At 34.1% G+C, this 17,925-nt stretch overlaps 1 long non-coding RNA gene across 1 annotated transcript; it reads left to right on the top strand.

The window, feature by feature from the left end:
* The first annotated feature begins 16,665 nt into the window (after positions 1 to 16,665).
* Positions 16,666 to 17,637, top strand: LOC124539240. The gene is made up of 2 exons (XR_006967019.1): positions 16,666 to 16,743; positions 17,360 to 17,637. It is a non-coding gene; the product is annotated as an uncharacterized LOC124539240 (long non-coding RNA).
* The last annotated feature ends 288 nt before the right edge of the window (positions 17,638 to 17,925 follow it).

Raw genomic sequence — 17,925 nt, 5'->3', positions numbered from 1 at the left:
ATACGTCCTCATATCTGTCAATATACAACAGAAGAATTCCGTGAATTCTTCAACTTATTCGCCGTCGACTTGCCGAGCTTGGACAGCATACCCGCTTCGCGCAATTGCGAGAACTGTCCCAGGGTTTACTTTCCGATCTGTGCTGATGATAACATAACATACATAAATGAATGCAGAATGACGTGTGCCAACGTGAATAGGAAGAAGAAAAAAAAAGCAAAATTTGTTCGCACAGGACCGTGTGAAGTGTTTCCTGATTTTAAGTAACTTACATAGCAATTGGTCGAATTTCATCCTTTTAATTCACAATTTTTTTATGCATATGTCACCGTAAGATTACAAAATTCTACGCCAGTTCACAATATTCCAATAGATTACAATCTGTCTCGAAAGATTGTAATGTAACGAATTTTGTAATCTTACGGTGACACATACATAAGTATATGGGTAGGTAGTAGATGTGGGTATTGAATAAAAATCCAATTGATGAATTTCTAATACGATTCATAGTAATAGATTATGTTTCACCATATTTTGGTTTGTGGGTAATCTTCGAAATAAATTGTTTGATTTAATAAAACCGTTATGATTTTTTTTTTAATTCCAATAATATGAGCAAAACAATGTAATAACAAAAAACAGGCTGTCAGTCGACTTATGTAGGATTTTTTGTGCCGTTTTACCTAACCTGTAACCACGGAATACTCACAAAAAAAGACATTGATAACAATAAAGTATAAAGAGTTAACCGTAAACAAACGTGTGAGAAAACTGCTCTTAATATATTGAATATCTATAATAATTATAGACTCACATTTTTTTAATGAATAATTTTAAATTTTCATGAATGTAAAGAAGGTTGTATTGGTAAAATGTCCAAGATTTTTTAATTACAGCACTGAGGGTTCCGCCAAATGGCATGTGTAATAAACAGTTTAAATTGGCCACCATATTGTTTGTTGTCATCGTTACCCATACACAAGGATTCACAAGGATCCACCATAACACACTGCCGACTATAGGAACTATACAGTTTCTATACTGCTTCTAGACTACGCGATATCGCTTAGTTCATTTTGTTTTGTGCGATAGAATTATATAATCGCAGGTTGTATGCAGAATCCCGTTGGTGTACTATATTAATCTCCATGTTTAGTGCAATTTTGATAAGTCGAATTACTTAATTACTTCACTATTTGTCAAATTAAGGGACGGAACGTAATAAAACAAAAGAATAAATATTACACAATACTGAATCAACTGAAAACTATGTTAAAACTAAAGATGCGAAGCCTAGTCTGCAAGGGATGTGTTACCTGAAGAAGGGTATATGTGCAAACACAGATGAACTCTCATAATCCGATGGAAAGGGAAAATAATGAAAAGGCGCCAGGCGCAGTTTTCCGATTGCCTTTTAAACAGTGCCAATTACTATGGGCTACTGAAAATTCTCGACACTAAGCGCAGAACTTAATACTGACCAGAATTAAACCCAGGACCTCAAGAACTAGCCTTATAATCTATTCAAGACTAAAACTACAGTAGATATTAATATACATCTACTGTATCATTACATTACATCAGCTAACGATGTATTGATATAAAATAGGCAAAATATGTTATGCCTGTCATTGATCAGAATCCATGCTAATAAATACTTTTCACGACTTATATGTAAGCCGAGATGACCCAGTGGTTAAAACGCGTGAATCTTAACCTATGATTGCGGTGTTAAATCCAGGCAAGCACCACTGAATATTCATGTGCTTAATATGTGTTATAAAATTAATCTCGTGCTCGGCGCTGAAGGAAAACATTGCGAGTAAACCTGCATGAGTCTAATTTCATCGAAATTCTGCCACGTATGCATTGGAAGAGCGTTGTGGAATACGTTCCAAACCCTCTCCATAATGGTAGTCCTCTACCATCCTTAGCCCAGCAGTGGGAAATTTACAGGCTGTTTTGCGGTTTTGTGTTCGACTCCTTGACGCATATTCATTTCCATTAAATACAGTTCGCTCGAGTCAATTTTATTCAATTAACTAATAAATCGAAAGCAATTGGAATCGTGTGAAAAGACTCACGATGAAGCTTTATTAGTTCGAAAGATTCACTAAATTTAGTCTTTAAATATTATTTTTTTTATAATATAGGTAGGCATTAGGCATTCATCTGTAAATATTAATCATTCCTTATATTGCCAATGAGCTACTAACCTCGGAGGCAACGTCACACCCTTGTGCCCGTTGTGTTGATCTAATAGTGTTAAAGTGGATTATTGTAGTACAGTAACATAATATATAGTTATATAAATAATAGTTTTACTTGGTGGTAGGGCTTTCTGCAAGCCCGTTTGGTTAGGTACCCACTCATCAGTTATTCTAACGTCAAACAACATTGCTTAGTATTGTTGTGTTCCGGTGAGTGAGCCAGTGTACGGGCACAAGGGACATAACAGCTTAATTCCCAAGGGTGGCGGCGCGTTGACGATGTAAGGGATTGTTAATATTTCTTACAGCTACATTGTCTATGGGTGATAGTGACCACTTACCATCAAGTGGTCCACATGCCAGTCCACCAACCTATCCCATAAAAATATTTTGGAAAAAATCAAAAAATGCGGGTATTTTATTTTGTTTTATTTCTACATAATGATCGCATATGAATTTCGATCACTACGAGTCAGTTTCATACATTAAAAAATATTAATAACTTGGCAATAACACCTTTATTCAAAACAATGTATATTACATGTGATTTTGTGATTGTATATTCATAAAAAAAAAAAAAAAAATTGTATCTGTCGATGTGTGTGTTTACCCAATAACCAATCAAATAGAAATCGAATAAATATTGAGTGAACATCACTACGCCAATCCTAATGTAACTAAATTAGCTTCAGCATTTTGAAGTGATAAATAAATTATGAAAATTAACAAACTTTAAAAACCAGTAAAATCTTCCATTATGGCCGTAATTAATTTGAAATTTTATTATCATGATAAAAAGGAATGCATGTTAAACTCGCTATTAATTAAAGAATTCCAAGCACCCGACATACATTCGTAATTCATTCGGATTTCAGGTTTAGTCATGATTTTCCTAAATCGTAAGTACAAAATATTTAAATTAATAACATATATGAAAATGTGTTTCATTTAAACTCAGTACCTTTTAATGTAATTAAACCGTGTTATTTGAAATACTGAGTCGTGATGGCCCAGAGGTTAGTACGCGTGCATCTTAACCGATGATTGCGGGTGGCAAACCCAGGCAAGCACCGCTGATTCGTGTGCTTAATTTGTGTTTATAATTCATCTCGTATTCAGCGGTGAAGGAAAACATCGTGAGGAAACCTGCATGTGACAAATTTCAAAGAAATTCTGCCACATGTGTATTCCTTCAACCCGCATTGGAACAGCGTGGTGGAATATGTTCCAAACCTTCTCCTCCATGGGAGAGGAGGCCTTTAACCCAGCAGTGGGAATTTACAGGCTGTTGTTTGAAATATTCAGTAAGAAAGGAAACTGACAATTTTGTCGTAGATATTCGTCCACCTACAGACTTTAATATTATAGAACAGAAATGATTCTTAAGACCTTTAATTTGATACCCACAAAAGGGCTTAAATGATTGAATAGGATGTTAATATGTCCCTCGTATTTACTTATCTTACTCACCCTTCAAAACCGGAGCACTACAAGATACGATAAGTCAGTGCATACCCAAACGGTTTTACACAAAGTTCTACCACTGAAAAATGTCATTAAACATTAGATCTCATAATTGTACGACACATACAAACCTCTATGTCTCATAAACCTGAAAAAAAAATATACTAAAAGACCAACTATTTATCAATATCTATCAATAAGATTGACAAGGATCTTAGTATCAACATATAGCTCTTAAATATTGAGAATGAAAATAATAAAAATCCTAAAATATGAAATGTGTCTGGAATCGTCCAAATCGTTTTTATTTCGTATTCCGAAAGGTTCAACCATTCCCGAACATATAGACAGCTATTTAATACATCACTACTATGATTATAACATTTCGCTTGAGCGTTTCCTTTACAATTTCGGTCACGATTACAGTGCCCTTTGTAACACTACGTTAATATTCAGACCTTGCGTTAAACGTAGATGAATCTATAGGAATAACTTCTTAAAAATATAACCCAAGCTTCTTCATATAAGGAATGGTTATATTATATTTCTTTTCCATATCATATGAAAGAATACTATTATTATATATACTATAATAATATACAAAATGATTTTTTAATGTGTTCTGCCATAAGTTATAATTAAAAAATCAATTGAAATCAAAATATTCTTTATTCAAGTAGGCATTTACAAGCAGTTTTGAATCGTTATTTAACAACTATATTAAGTGAAGCTGCGACCGGTTCTAAAAGTAGATCTTCTTCTCTTCTTCTCTACTGAGAAGAACCGACAAAAATTCAGTATTTACTCTTTTTTGATATTTAAAATTACAGTCATGGTCGTTGTATGTGCCATTTATACTATATATATGTATATTTATAGCAGGATTTCGTAAATTTAAATTTTTAAAGGAAGAGGCCGTAGTGGAAAGATTATTTAAGACATTTTATATGATCGATCAATAATATATTATTATCTCAATACACATATTATTGTCTCTGAATATGATCCCAAATTTTACTGATTTTCTAAAGATACTTTACTAGTAAGCACGACTAGAGTTAACAATTGAAAGGAACGTCAGTTGAGATTCTGTTCTATATATTATTATATCCAACGAACATAATATAATGTTATATGTTCGTTGGATATAATAAATATATGCCGCATATAATTACTTTTAACAAAAAGCTTTAGAATTTATGAATTGTAAAACAGTATTACAAAATAAATACTACACCCAGGCTCATTTAAAAGACGGAGACAATGAAATGATTTAATTAATAAACGGGAGTGAACGGATTTTAATTTTGATTGCAAAAGTTCGTTCAAATGAAAATTCTTCTAATTTCATTCATTTGTTTCCATATTTAATTATTCGGGGCTTATAATTTAACGCATTAACCTACTTGTAGTTCAGTTGAAGTAACTGCGTTGGATTAGTATTAGGGTCTTATTAAACAGCGTAAAAATTATAATATATTAATTTCACTTTATGGTTGTGTCCTCATTGAACGGTCAAGACAAAATGCCTGCCATTTTTATATTGTAACTATGATACCGTCGTCGCTGTGATTGGCCAATGGTTCTGATTGGTCGTCGCAAATTTAGTCAAATTAACAACTAATAATCGAAACATAAATTTATCAGGTAAAAATCAATCTTAATTACTAATAATGTATTTCGAGTTTGCAACTTTTATATACTATTCGAAATACAAAGCAAATTTAACGAATACATCAACAAAACCTTACATTAGTTAGCTCAATGTTATTTTTTAAGCCCGTTGTTTTATCGTATATAATAATTCTAAGCTTAGAAGTTTTCAATGTTAACACTCCCTTGCTTCGAAAAGTAAAGACGTTGACTTTGAGCGTGTATTTACTTCAGTCATTGAAATAAAACTAGTTTTAACGGATTTAAATCGCGTATATTAATTATTTTTATCAGACAGACGGTAGACAGTCTACCCGTGACCACGAACGCTGTAAAGTGCTCGAAACGTCGGGATGATAAAAATAAATAATTTACGCGATTTAAATCCGTTAAAACTAGTTTTATTTCAATGTGTAATAATAGCGAAAATCTAAGACAACATTGCTTCAGTCATGTCATTGCCATCTCATTGAATTAAGATGAGTTGAGATGATGACTTGAGATTGAGGGAATAGGCAGTACACTTGTTGCGCTTACAATCGAGCACTCTAATACCTCTTGTGTAGACTGTTGATAATGGCTGACCCAAATCCGTCGAGAGGACGTCGAATACCTATGTTACAACTTTTTAATCTGTTATCTTGTTAATACATCAATAAAAAAATTTAATGTCACTGTTGCATATAGGCATTATTATTATTATTATTCTTTATTGCACAGATCAATCATGTACAAAGGGCGGACTTAACGCTATTACAGCATTTTCTGCCAGCCAACCCAGAATAGTGCAGGAGAGAAGTCAGTAGGGTGTGCACAGAAGTTAAAGAAAAATTAAAAAATATATACATAGCGATAGACACCTATAAATATATATAATAATAATACAGTAAATTAATTAAATCAATGTTATACATAATATAATATAAAATACATAAATATACATATACATAATATACATAAATATGCACAAACATATACATATATAAGTACATAAATATTTAACATATATACATAAATATATATATATATGAATCCAATTATGAGAATGGTATTGATAAAAAGACATCACGCAGTGTTGACAGACGACAGATAAAATTGTTTTACTTGGCGCTTGAAGGAATCGCGCGATGGAGCTCTACGAATAGAATCAGGCAAAGTGTTCCAAAGCCGGGCTGCAACTAGAGAGAAAGAGTTGGAAACAAAGCCAGATTTATGGGAAGGTATGAAAAGGGTAAGGAATTGAGAGGATCGTAAGGGCTTATTATGAGTAGAGGAAAGAAGAGAAAATTTAGAGGATAAGTAAGTGGGAGCATTAGGGTCGGTAAGAATGGAGTAGAGAAGACATAGAATCCGAGTATATCTACGTTCCCGTAAAGGAAGCCAGTGTAACTGTTTCCTAAAACGAGAAACGTGGTCGAATTTGCGTAAGCTAAAGATAAAGCGAATGCCAGTGTTAAGGAGACGATTAAGTTGTTGCAGGAGTTCTTCCGACAGATCTAGATAGCAGGAGTCACCGTAATCAAGAATTGGAATCAAGAGGGTAGTAACAAGCTGGATTTTAGTTTCCATGGGCAAAAAATTTTTTAAACGCATCATGGAATGCATAGTGGCGTAAAACCTACGAGAAACTTCTTTAATATGTTCCCCCCAAGTGAGTTTACTGTCAATGATAATGCCGAGGTCTTTAACACTACTGCTGAACTCTATTGGTATATTATTATATCTTAGGCAGGGCAGGGTCAGAACATCTAGCTTAGCCAACTGTCTCCTGCTGCCTATAATGATGGCTTGACACTTGGATGGATTGACAGTGATACCATATTTAGCGGACCAAAGAGAAATGCGGTGGAGATTATCGTTTAGGGAGTTAATAGCCGCGGCAAGATCATTGACAGCAGAGTGTTCGTAGAGCTGCAAGTCATCGGCATACAGATGGTAGTGCGAAGTTAAAATTTTAGTGATGGCGTTTATAAAAACAGAAAATAACAGAGGAGATAATATGCCGCCTTGAGGAACACCGGCACTCACTTCGCACCAATCAGATTGTAGCTGACCAATGCGTGTGGATTGCCGGCGCCCTCGAAGATAAGAAGAAAACCATTCAACAGTAGATTCTGAAAAGTTAGCATGGGAAAGCAATGCAAGAAGGAGGTCATGGTCTACTGCATTGAAAGCATTGCTAAAGTCAATTAGCACGAGCACTGTGAGTTGCTGGTTTTCCATGGCAATACGAATATCGTCCGTGACTTTTAACAATGCTGTTGTTGTGCTGTGACCTGGGCGAAAGCCCGATTGGAGTGGATTGAATAAGTCGCATTTATGAAGGTAGCAAGAGATTTGTTGGTGTGCAATGGACTCCAGGATTTTGGATAAAAAGGGGAGGATTGTTATAGGACGAAAATGAGAAGGTAGCGAAGGATTTGATATTTTAGGGAGTGGGAGAACAAAAGCCTTGCGCCACATCTCAGGAAATGTACTCGAGGAAAAGGAGAAGTTTACGATGTGAGTTATGGAGGGAATTAGAAAATTGAGGATAAGGGTAATCATAATTCGACTTATTCCATCGCAACCAACCGCCTTAGATTTGATCGAAAGAATGGTTTTCTTAACATCATTCTCCGTAATAGGAGAAAAGTTGAAAGGTGGGGAAGTGATTCTAGGCAAGCCATGTATTTCAGAAAGCGTTGAAAGTTTAGTTTGCAAGTCGAGGACTGGAGGTGAAGAGAAGTGAAGATTAAGATTGTTTAAATCCAATTGAGATTGATCAGAGAAAGTTTGAGACTTGCCAATACCGAGGTTATTTAAAAATTTTAAAGCTTCCTCGGGAGAAGATTCACGTATTTTGTCAAAGATATATCGGCGTTTGAGCTTTCTACACAACTGGTTGCAGCGATTCCTTGCAGCTTTATAAGCTGACCAGTTGAGAGCAGAACGGTCCCTCTTATACTTACGGAAGGCTTTATCCCTCTTGACTCTCGCTTTTTTTAAATCGTCATTAAACCAAAGGTTTGAATTTTTTTTTATTTTAACAAGGCGTAGAGGCGAGTGTCGGTCGAATAATTGAATTAATTTAGAGCACAGAAAATGTAACTTCTCGTCAATTGACGACAACACCTCTATCTGCGTCCAAGGAATAAGAGTAGCATCTTCCAATAACCTATCGAGATCTAGGTAACGGTAGCTTCGCAGCAGCAGCATCTTGGGTTTGGGCTTAGGTGATCTGAATTTAAAGGAGGCGAATATTAGATCGTGGTGAGAGAATTCCGGCGCTGAAAACTGACCAAATTTAGAGACCAAGTCACCTTTAGACGTTATAATTAAGTCTAAGAGACTGTCGGGACCGTCGATTGGGTGGTGTGTTGCAGCGAGCGGTAAAACCTGGAGGTTAAAGGAGTCTAGTAAAAATCTGAGCTTAGACGACCGATAATTATTCTTGATCAAACAGGTGTTGATATCCCCCATTACAATAACATTAGTGTACTTAGGCATCAGATTCTCGAAGAGGGACTCAAGAGAAGAAAAATAATTGATATTGGGGGGACAATAGACCACTCCAAGGGCTATCTTGGTGCCTACATCTATCTCGATGAATAAATATTCAGATGATGCGTTATACTGGGAAGTTGATTGACAGATAAGTTTGTAAGGGATGTGACTTTTTAAATATATTGCAACACCCCCACCAGTTTTTCCGATTCGATCATTCCTGATTAAGATGTAATTAGGTATAGAAAAAGAAGTAGAAAGAAGAGAAGGTTTTAACCAGGTCTCGGAAATAAGAACAGCATGAATGGATGCCTGGTTAAATGTAGAAAAGAGATCGGAAAAATGACTTGGAACACTTTGTGCATTGATGTGACAAATATTTAAATTCTTACGAAAATGTGAGAATTCATTGGACAGTAAATCTCCAAGTAATTGAAAATTATCATCAGTACTAAGAAAAGATATGTCGTCATCATCATCTCTTGCAGAATAAAATGATTCAGAGCTTGAATTCATAATGCATATACAAAAAAATATAATATACTAAATAAAATATATATTTATATAATAATATATTTATATATAACAAATATCTAAATATACTTATATGAAATCAAAGAATTAAAAAAAAAAAAAACTAAAATAAATCAAGTAGATTGACTAGACTAATCATACACATTCTGTTGGCTCACAACAATTCACTTAAAATACGTAACTAATGAGAATTACTAAAATACATAAGCAAAAAAAAAAAAATACAATGCACGTTAAGGTCTAGAAACCATGTACCTAAGTGAGTTACAAGAAAGTTTGCTCATCCCAAAAACACAAAAGTTAAAATGGATTAATAATAATTATAGTTGTTTAATAATAGTAAAAAGAAACACATGTAAATAAAACTTTGTAAATAAAAAAATTCGTAATAAAGTAGATATTAAAAAAAAAATATATATCCATCATGCACATGAAAGCTAAAATACATTCGTTTACCATAATGACATGACTATATAAAAAAAAAGTAATTTTATCCATTTAATTGTAGCTAACGAATACAGATTGAGAAACATGTATCTAATATAAAATAAATAAAATGTAAAAAGGAACACTTCTAATAAAATATCTATAGAGTAAGAGCGGCATATTTGGGATAAATGTTTGTTTTTTTTTTGCGAATATCTTTAAACAAGAAACAGCATAGTTCGAACAAGAATGCGTTAAATTATTCTTAATTTTCTAGATATCGAGCTATTCCACATTACCTGGAGTAACTCAAATATACCGACCTTCCTCAATCTATTAGACATGAAAGAAAAAAAAAAAAAGTGTGCCAAAACACAATCATCCAAGTCACTAGCAATTGACAGTTGGCTCAGATGTCAACTTGACGAGTGTCAACCGTATGGAATTGATAAACAAATATCAAAATCAAAATCAAAATCAAAATAAACTTTATTCAAGTAGGCTTTTATAAGCACTTTTGAATCGTCATTTTACAATTAAGTGAAGCTACCACCGGTTCGGAAAGTAGATTCTACCGAGAAGAACCGGCAAGAAACTCAGTAGTTACTCTTTTTTAACATTTAAAAAATACAACGTCATGTTAATTAAATACAATTATTTCAATTAATGTATCCTGCTTGGAAGTCAACAGGTATTAACTCCACGCTTTTTTGTCATCTACAAAATCTTGTATCGAATAGTATGCTTTTTCTACCAATGTATTTTTAACAAACGATTTGAATTTACTAAACGGCAAAGTTAAAAATTTCTGCGGAATTTTATTATAGAAACGGATACCTTGCCCCAAGAAGGATCCATTGACTTTGCGGAGTCGGAAACTTGGCGTTATAAGTTTATCCTTACTTCTAGTGCATATACAATGATTATCACTGATTTTATCAAAGTGATCAATGTTACTGTGAATATACATGATATTGTTGTAAATATATTGCGACGCAACAGTAAGTATTCCTACTCTGTTAAAAACATCCCGAAGAGAGTCTCTAGCTCCAAGATTATAAATAAACCGAATTGCTCTCTTTTGTAAAATAAAGACAGATTCAATATCTGCAGCGTTACCCCAAAGTAATATGCCATATGACATAATACTGTGAAAATAACCAAAATAAACTAAACGAGCGGTATCAATATCAGTTAGTTGTCTAACTTTTCTAACCGCGTATGTTGCGGAGCTGAGTCTTCCTGTTAGGGATGATAAATGAGAAGTCCACTGAAGTCTGGAATCCAATTCTATTCCTAAAAACACAGTAGTATCAGCTACTTCAAGACGGTCACCATTTAAAGATATATTATAATTTTGCTTGCTAACATTAGGTAGGGTAAAAACTACACATTTTGTTTTTTGAGCATTCAAAACTAAATTATTTACTGTAAACCAATTGTGTATCTGTGATAATGCACCGTTCACATCGTCATAGTCATTTTTTTTCCTGTCAACCTTAAAAATCAGCGAAGTATCGTCAGCAAACAACACTATATCACAAATACCCTTAACATAGAAAGGAAGATCATTTATATATACTAGGAATAGAAAGGGACCCAAAATTGAACCTTGCGGAACTCCCATTTTTAACGTAGATCCAGAAGACTTTATTCCATTAATGAAAACTTGCTGGATTCTTTGACTTAAATATGAAGCGATGAGATCAAGAGCTTTACCTTTAACACCGTAATATTTGAGCTTATAAAGAAGCGTTTCGTGTTCTACACAATCGAATGCTTTAGATAAATCACAGAATACTCCAATAGCGTTCTGTGATTTCTCCCAAGCATCGTAAATATGTTTGAGAAGCGCAATTCCCGCATCAGTTGTCGAGCGACCTCTTCTAAAACCGAATTGCTCACCATGAAAAATAGCATTTGTACCGAAATGGACGAGAAGTTGATTTAAAATAATTTTTTCGAAAATTTTACTTAAGGATATACCCGATTTAACATGTAATTTGGATAAAGAATAAAAATATTGTAATTGCTACGGGTACACTAATAATAATTAAACGAAAAGAGAATATAGTATCATAATTACCCACAAGAATTGACCATTGTGGGACAATATAAACATCATTGTGATGGTAAAAAAACAATTAAGTGTAAGTGAACTTTAACTTAAGATAAGCATTGTATAGATTTTAAATAAATTTCACACATATGCATATCAATTGCAAGTAATACGAAATGTTATCGAAAGAATAGAGGGACTTCAAAATGTACTATGGGATGATTATAAATAAAATAAATGACAGTAAAACCAAAACAAGATAAAGAATACATAGGATAACAACATACTATTGCTTCTTGACCAAATTTCGTCGCGTAAGTGGCCTTTTGCTGGCGTCAGGAAGAGCTGAAGGGCTGACTCGAGGCAGCACAGAGCTGGCAGGCTTGTCAACGGACCGTGATGAAGGCGATGGACTGGGGAACATCTTCAGGCATTCATCGAAATCTTCCTGAGTGGTGACACGCCTGCGCTCATTATTTGGCAGTTTGATATATATGTTTCCATTAAGGGTCCAGGTGTTAGTTATGCCAAATCTTTTTCTAGCTTTTGTGAAGAGAGATTGACGAACCTTAGTCAAGAATTCACTCAGCACAACTGGAGACGATTTCAATTTCTTTTTATTACTCCAAATGAGACTTTTTACTTTTAAGTCATTAAATCGAACAACAATGGGTCGAGGAGCCTTCTCAGACTTGCTTCCTATACGATGGCAGTACTGGATCACACCTGGCTGAATATCAGGGATGCCCATCAACACTTGAATTGTTCCAAGGACAGTTGAAACCAAGTTCTCACCTTCAGCCTCCTGAATACCACCGAACAGCAGAGCATTTCTTCTGGAAGTGTTGTCGATGTCATCAATTTGTGATGATAAATTAGTGACAAGTGTCCTTAGGAGGTCCAAGATGTTCCACACTGAGGCCTTAAACTCTTTAAACTCACTTGCAAGTTTATCAAGACTATTCCTGTTACCTTCAGTGCTACTTGTGGATTTCAGTTGTTTTTCGAATTCTGCCATCCTATTACCAAGCGATTCTGCTATGTTTTTATGAACTTCCAGTATATCTTCCACTCTTGCCATTGTATTTAAGAATAAATAATGTTTTATTTGTGACGTGTAAAAAATTCCTTGGGAAAGTTTGTAGAGCCAACAGGTGAGCGTAATTATTATGCAATTAAAGACATAAGAACCACAATAACTTATGTAAAGTAGCCTATATATGTCACTTATGTAAAATATTACTTTTTAAACTGTTAAAATAAATTTTAAACAAAAGAAATAAAGAAAATTTTTGAGAGTGATTTTTTTAACAGTGTGCACTTTTTGACACCTACCGCCAAAAAAAAAAAAACGCATCATTAGGTCATACTCGCCCACCCATTCAACACATACACCACAGTCCAGCAATACTTAGGATTGTTGTGTTCCAGTTTAAACTGTGAGTTAGCCAGGGTAATTGCGATCTTTATTAGTATTTACAGTACCAGTGTCTATGAACAGTGGTGGCATATTTGTGCCGATCACTGTAATAAAAAAGTTTTTTCATAACCGGGATATGATTTCACTATCAAAGAAAAATAAACAGAATTTAATTCTACCGCTTCCCTTCGAATTGGAATACAATTTTAAACTTTCTTTTGATATATAAATATTTTCCTTTACGGCCAATCAGACTGTATAAACACTTGCAAAACTCAATGATTAACTTCGGTAACCACTATTTTTTAAAACAATTTACACAAGGGAGAAAGTTATTTTCTTGTTGGGAAACTTTTATTGGAGCAGCCTGTTGAGGTAGAGTTGTTTTATACGAAACACGCAAGTACACTGATGCTTTCATTCATCCGCAATCATCACTTAGTGATCCCTTTATATTGCTTACTCTATTGCAGCAAAATTTTCTATCGAAATGTGTTCCGATTTGAATATAATTATCAGAATTTTAAAAAGCTTCATCAAAAGTATAATACCTCGCCTCATTGTGTTCACTGGTGACATGAGGGCTGGTTCGTTTTTTGCCCGGAGGATCAGAATTGCGATTCAACGGAGAAATTCTGCTAGCATTCACGTCACCATTTCACGTCAATATTTATACAGTAATTAGTTTTAGCTCATATTTGTATACACAAGCTCAAGTTACCTCAAATAAGTTCATAGGTTTGCTCATCTACCTACCTTGCACATGTAAATAAGTTCTGGTCTGTACCTTTGACCGTTGAGGAGTTCTTTCGGCTGGAGCCAATTGGGTGTAGCACTATATCTTCGTGTAAAATTTCAATCATGTAGGAAATGGTTTAAATTACATTTCTATATGTGCCAGACAAACTAACAAACACTGCAATTTGAATGGTTCATTAGAATATAATTAGCTGGCCGATTGTTTTAGTCTCCAGAACCAATAAAATACATGTGCACTGGTTCAAAGCCAAAATATTCCTGAGTGCCAAAAGTATAAATTACATTATTTTCGATACTAATGAGCTGCACTGACCTTGATATATGCTAGATTATTTAAGCTTCAAATATCTATTTATTTTTTATAGTGGCGATCCTGATATCATGGTTCTCATGCACAACTGCCCAAACTGAAAATCCTGCTTTGAGACCGCATGAAGCAGTGCAATTTCAAGATTGGTATATGGCAACGATAGCTGATAATCTACCCTTAATGCATACGATAACAAAATGTGAAGACTGTCCAAGAATATATATGCCAGTCTGTGCCTCAGATTTTAAAACATACACAAATTTATGCTGGATGAAATGCATGAATACGATAAGGGATACAGAAGTCCTCATGCGTCACGATGGTCGCTGCACTCAATTTCTTGACCCTTTTTACTATTGAGACTAGAGATAAAATAATTGTTTTGAAATTGGTAAAATAAAAGTGTTTAAAAAATTACGACCTTATTTATACCTCGATAAGTTACCTTATACTTTATTATGTTATATCCTTCGCCTTATTTTGATTTATAATTTTAAGCTAGTATTCTTCGATAGATATTGAGTTTTTAGTTTTATAATCCATTTTACTTCATTGTATGCCTTTGTTGTATATAACGAGGAGTCAGGCATCAGCTCGATATCAGACATGATGATATTCAAAATATAAGTCTATTTGTACACGTTCGTAATATCTTTCTTTTGATATAAACAAATCTTAATTAAACTTTTTGACGCTTCGACGTATATATTATTATTGTTCCACTAAACAACACTATAGCTGTGTTCTAGTTTGGGGGCGAATGAGCTAGTGTAGATGTGTGAGCTAGCAGGCACACGGCAGATAAAATTTTAGCCACCAAGCTTGATAGTGCATTAATTGGATGTAATCAAAGTCAAAGTAAAAAAAAAACTTTATTCAAAATGGAAGTGTTTACGCTTTCTTATTGATAGTCAAAAATCTACCACCGGTTCAGAATATAATACCTCAGACCTGAGAAGAACCGGCGAAACAAATTCAACGGGATCGATTTTTTTTTTTATAATATCAATTTACAATATTACAATAAACGTAATAAACGCTTAGTGTTTCCTTAAACACCAATTTTTTTGAGTGCTTGTGGTCCATTTTCCTGTCCGACTACCTAATAAAATAAGTAAAAAATAAAATAAGAAAATAAGCCTATCCCGACTTTGTATATTCCAATCACAGTATCACCTCCCGAATCTATATCGATTCAGCCAATTTTAAGCTGTACAGTGATTAACACACATACACAAGAATTGTTTGCGTAAATGTTACATAAAGTATCAGTTAAATGAAATCATCAACCTCAGTTAAGTTATATGACAATAATAATAATCTTACATTTGTGATTTATTAAAATAACTGCTTATTACTAAACACATATACAGGGTTATTGGTAATTCGACGTACATCTGTTAGGAGGTGGTAGGTAAATAGTCACCCCTATCACCTCTAACGGATGTACGTCGAATGACGAATAACCCTGTATATACCGGTACATAAACAAAAAAATGTTTTTTACAATTACGGCTTCTTTTATTTTAGAATTAGGTATTTATATAAAAGTCACGCTGCAATGTCCAAAATTAACTGTCCAGTAACCCGCGTGCCACCACTCCGTGCCGTCACGTCGAACGCCTCCCACCAAAGGTTTAATATCACAAATTATGCTTCAAACCAAATTAAAAAGTTATAATAAAAACTGCGAACTAAACAATAACTTTTATATTTAATTAAAATTTTTGCGAAGTCGCGGTACAGCTACTTTATGTAACAAATATAAAATATAACAACAACTACAGCCTTTAAATTTCCCACTGCTATGATAAGCCCTCCTTTACCCTCGATGAGAAGGTAAGGAACATATTCCACCACGCTGTTCCAATGCGAGTTGGTGAAATACTCATGTGACTCCATTTCTATGAAATTAGACACATGCAGGTTTCCTCACGATATTTTCCTTCACCAACGATCACGAGACGAATTGTAACACAAATTAAGCACATGCGTATTCAGTGCTTGCCTGATACATAACGAGTGGCGTGTTTGTGTGCGTGCATCAGTCAGGGTTTAAATGCCATGTGTTAAGTTGCATGTGTACGTGAATGTCTCAATTAGTGAACAAGACAGCCTGTTTACTCGAAATTCGAATTTTCGAATATTCTAGAATTTTCGAGTACGCTATGTATAGTCAAATATCTATTGAAAAAACCAATGCTAATAATATATTTCGTTACTAAGTTAAACAATATTTCTTCGACAACATAATAAAAAGTAATTAAACGATTGAGCCTCGAGTAAAATAATCGTTAATTATAATTTTACGAGTGAAGTTCTAATAATTTGTGTAATTACCAATTTTTATTCCGTAATTAAAGTTTGATTCTGACAACGATTATTGTATTGCCTACATTTCGATTAAGAATGGAAAAATATTGTAAGTATTCGAATAAAAGTTTTCATTTCTATTAATGTTTAATAAGAATAATATTATGACGCTGTCTCAGGAATTATTTTAAAATCGAAATAAATAATAGTATATAAATAAATAATATATGACTTGGTGTTAGGGCTTTGTGCAAGCCCGTCTGGGTAGGTACCACCGACTCATCAGTTATTCTACCGCCAAATAACAGTACTCAGTATTGTTGTGTTCCGGTTTGAAGGGTGAGTGAGCCAGTGTAACTACAGGCACAAGGGACATAACATCTTAGTTCCTAAGGTGGATGACACATTGAAGATGTAAGGTAATGTATCTTACAGCGTCATTGTCTATGGATGATGGTGACCACTTTCCATCAGGTGGCACATAAGCTCGTCCGCAAACTTATACCATAAAAAAAGCTAAAATACCTGCTGAATTTTCATTATATTAATTATATGCTTAATTCATCTCATACAATTGAGAGTATGTATGCATGTTTTGTATAAAATTAACATCACTTTCATGTGCTTGATTTGGGTTTCTAATTCTTGCTCTAAACGTTTGCAAATAAGTCCTCAACTCCCAATACTACCTCATATATGTAAGTAATGATATTTTTGTTCCATAGTGATCATTTTTATTCTCCTGTTGCTATCAAACGAGTTTTCAACAAGGACCACTAGGCGATGGACTACGAGGCAACCGATTAATGAGATATTACCATCGTTGAACCGAACTGTACCTTGTAACCAGTGCCCTAACGTCTATTTTCCCGTTTGTACAACAACCAACGAAACTTTCATTAACGTATGTCAAATGAATTGCGTTAAAAAAAATCTCAAAATGCTAAGGCGAGGTATTTGCATAGACTTTTGATATTAATAAAGTTTCTATACGAATGTTAAACTTGCTTTATTTATTTGTCCAATTTCGAAACTAATTTTCTCTGTAAATAAATATTACGGAGCGTAAAAGTATAAATAATGACAGTATTTATTACAAAACAACCGAATAAGACCGAAGATTCTTTAAGGAAAGGGTTTCGAGAGAGTTTTCTTCGCTTCTCCAATGGGGAATACACAGAATTTCATGAAATTCAGATACAGATTCCCTGGGGATGTTTTTAATAACCGCCGAACACGTCATGACTTAATAAATACAAATTTTAACAAATAGAAAAACCGACTTCAAACA

This window comes from Vanessa cardui, chromosome 22, assembly GCF_905220365.1.
Source record: "Vanessa cardui chromosome 22, ilVanCard2.1, whole genome shotgun sequence".
Lineage (NCBI taxonomy): Eukaryota > Metazoa > Arthropoda > Insecta > Lepidoptera > Nymphalidae > Vanessa > Vanessa cardui.
The sequence above is the reverse complement of the archived record's forward strand: the minus strand, read 5'-3'. Positions and strand labels throughout refer to the sequence as shown.